This window comes from Equus przewalskii, chromosome 11, assembly GCF_037783145.1.
Source record: "Equus przewalskii isolate Varuska chromosome 11, EquPr2, whole genome shotgun sequence".
Taxonomy (NCBI): Eukaryota; Metazoa; Chordata; class Mammalia; order Perissodactyla; family Equidae; genus Equus; species Equus przewalskii.
In genome coordinates, this window is record NC_091841.1 from 17,990,360 (window position 1) to 17,994,297 (window position 3,938).

Consider the following 3,938-nt stretch of genomic DNA (forward strand, 5'->3'; position numbering starts at 1 on the left):
ATAAAATGTCTTCTCATATATAAGAAAATATAAATTTTCTGGATTTTCTTCTGGCATGTATTACATTTATATCTTTAATATATTTGAAAATTATTTTTTATTTCCCATAAGTTTTCAAAGGAGAAGATTGAAGGAAAAAACAATATAAACAGTATTCCCAGTATATAAGTGACCTGGTAACTGGCAGACTCAGGAAGTAAAAAGAATTTCTAATATTCTTTTTACCACACTTTATTGAATCAACACCTGTGGTGCAGCACAATTAAAATTATTTTTATCTACCTTCTGTAGTTTTTTTCCTTTCAAATTTGCTCCTTAGTGAATGTTTCAACTCCCTGTTCCTCAAGCTGTAGATGAGGGGATTCAACATTGAGATTACCAGAGTATAAAATAGAGAAACCATGTTATTGATGTCCAGGGAGAAACCTGAGCTATGCTGAACACAGATAAAGAAAAGAGTCCCATATAAGATGGAGATCACTGCCAGGTGAGAAGAACAAGTGGACAAAGCTTTCTTTCTGCCATCAGCTGTGTGAATCTTCAAGATGGCCACCAGGGTAAAAGCCTAGGAGACTCTGATGATCAGGCCACTGATTATTTGAAAGATCCAGCCAAAAATAAAAACATAAGTTTAATCATAGAGGTCTTTGTGCATGCAGGAGAAAGCAGTGATGAAATTTTACAGAAAACATGATTAATTATATTTGACCAAAGAAGGGTAAGCAAAAAGTCAATATCATAAGGGTCATGGTGCTTATGAGAGCTGTGATATAAGGTCCTACCACCAGCTGCACATAGACCATTTGGGATATAATGAGTGTATACAACATAGGCTTAGAGATGTCCATATACAAATCACATGGTATCAAAGCAAGAGGGAAAGACTCAGTTACCACAAAGAGACCATAAAAACACATCTGTGCAGCACAACCCATGAAAGAGAAGACTTTTTCCCCCACAAATATATTACACAACTGCTTGGGGTCAAGAGACGAGGAGGAGCAAATAGCAACAAATTTGCTTAGGCAAAAGTATGTAGGAGTGTGAGGTTTGGAATCAACTCATATGAGAGTGATCATTGCCAAGTTACCCCCTACTGTGAAAAGATGGACAAGGAAAAGCATGCCAAAGAGGACAATCTGCTGAGGGAGACGGTCTGTGAGACTCCAGAGAAGAAATTCAATCACTGATGTCTGATTCTTATCTTCCATTGGTCGCTTGTAATGTGTTATAAGAAATTAAAAAAAATTTTTTTAAATGAATTGGTGTGTACAAAATAGTCTTTTAAACTACATGTGTTTTTATCTGTGTAGGAGGCAATTATGGGAATAGTGTTGGAGTGGTCAACAGTATTCTGAGTACTAGTTTCTGTCAGTTATGCACAGATTCCATGTAAACTTGAGCAATTCATACTTGATATTTTTGGATTCAGTACCCTCTGCCACTCAAAAAGGAGTCCAATTATAAGACGTAAAACCCTCTTGGCTTCTAAAATTGAAATGAAATTCAGTCTCAGTATTTCATCTTTATGGCTTGATAGTATAATAATATCCACCCCAGAATACAGTTACCAGTGATAATGTAAGAAATGATGAGGAATTCAGATTCTGATAACAGACATTTGAGATAGGCTAAACAATACAGAAGTAAAGCCCTTTCTGTTCCTGTCCTTATGGAATGGATGGAACCACTCAGACGTCATAACAACATTCATACCTTTGTACATTAATCTATTCACCTTATAAAAGGATTAGAAGGGGAAATGTATACAAATATCAGAGAGGTATTTAGAATGGACATTATATAGTAGCATATAATGATCATATTTATATTTATAAAGGACTGCTCTTCAAACAAGACGTCAGATTTTTTTATTCTTTGACTATCCTGAAGACAGAAGTGGCACAAACAAATAAGAACAGAGGATTCTAGATTGGTGTTAAATGAAGTGAAGAAAATTTCACCAACAACTATATAATTCAAATAAAAGAATACAATGCATTGGAACACATTGAGATAGCCTTCCTTTGAGATTAATTCATCAGTCAAATATTGTATAGAAACTTTTCATGGAAATCATATAGAAAAATAAGTAGCCACCGTAAGCTCAGCAGACTTCATCTCCAGATAATTTTTACCTATATCTATGACTGTATAAATATATTTTGTACATGACAATAATAAAATTATTTCCCCTAAGTTCCCATAATGTTTATTATCCTCTTTAAGGCATAAATTCAGACAGGCAATATCTAGTATTAATGAAATATGTAAAATGCCAAATGATTAACATTTTTATTTAGACAAAATTTTCAAGTGAATATTACCTGTCTGACTCATTAATTAAGGAAGAATGTATTAAACTTATTAAAATTACAGTAAGAAGCACAAGGTGCAAGAGTATCCATAGGAATGATTCTAATATCATATAATGTTTATAACCAACTCAATTCCATTCATAAACAAACAAAAATATCATACTTTGACAATATAATAATTAAGATGCTATAGTGACAAAACAATAGTTAAAACAATATTTGTGTCTCCGAATTTATATTATTTGAGAAATCTGTGGGATACATTTTCCACAGGGCAATTGCTTATTAAAGTTAGCCACTAACATCAGTTGTTATTTTTAGGAATTTACACCTAGTTGGGGATATAGGACCTAGTAGTAAAAAGAAAACCTACATTTCAAAGTAGCATTTGCTAGTACTTTGCAGTATTTGATCAAAGACAAAACATGCCACAGGATTTCAGAAGAAGAAAGGATCACTGTGAGCTGAAGAGGTTGGAAAAATAATTCTTTAACTTTATGTCTGAAATAGTTCTAAAGTTCTATTGGAACTTGTATGCAATGATTTTGGATATTTATGGACATACCTGGTAAGTGTATATGGTGAGGGAGGCATGCTGCTTCTGCCACTATTCAGCATGTGAACATGAATAAGACACTCTGTTTCTTCTGTAAATAAGGGGTATAATCTCTCAGCCCTTTCCGTTCCTACATTCTATGACCCTAGAATTCTTCCTAGACATTGTAGTGTCTCTATATTATTAAAAAATAAAGAACAACTTCAGATTAAAATGTAAACAAAAGAATCAGTTGTTTAGCATCAGGAAGAGCTGGACTAAACATCAAAGGCCACTCACTTTGGAGTTTCTGGGGTGGTGAGTTTTGTTTATAAAACTCAAATTCATTATGAAATCTTTCCAGCATATTTCAAAATTTCTTTTTATCAAAAATGCAGGATACTCACCTCTTTAAGGGGATCCTCTGTTTCCCTACTAAGTGCTTCAAGGTAAAGGGCAAAATGCAAGGTTTTATGATCTTTATCAGAAAGTCAGTTTGGAAGATTTAATTTCCTCAGTAGTGACCTTCTGAAACAAGCATGACACCCTAAGCTCTTGGTAAAGAAGATAAATCTCCATGCTGATAAGCCTGAGTAAAGATATGCCCCTCAACCTCCAAGCTGACTCACATCCAGTACAAAATAAGGAACACATGTTCTTGATAGATTTAAACATGTTAAATCCAGGTTTCTGAAGAATTAAAACCTCACAAGTCTGAGGGACAAAATTAAAGCGATCTCACTGGCATTTATGGCAAGTTTATTTCCAAAATGATGTATTTTCTCAAAGAGCAGATTCCTAAGCAAACAATGCTTTTTTAAATTTGATATTTTCTTTGCAAAAGGAGACCATCTTTTTCATCCATAGACAGTGATGTGTTAAGCAGCAGGCACACAGCTAGGATGAAGCAATATGCTGCCTAGATCCTGAAGCTACATGGCCCAGTTTCAAATCTCAGCTACACAGCTTATGCCTTTGGGCAAGTGGGTTTCTTGGTTTTGTTTTGTCTGCCTGTTATTTTGTTCATTTGTTTCCAATTCTCTGTGCATCAATATTCTTATCTGTAAAATGGGGATAATTATAGT

The 3,938-nt window shown here is 34.2% G+C and overlaps 1 pseudogene; it reads right to left on the bottom strand.

Moving 5' to 3' along the window:
• Window positions 1-274: 274 nt before the first annotated feature.
• Window positions 275-1,211, bottom strand: LOC139074645 (olfactory receptor 5G3-like; annotated as a pseudogene).
• Window positions 1,212-3,938: the final 2,727 nt, after the last annotated feature.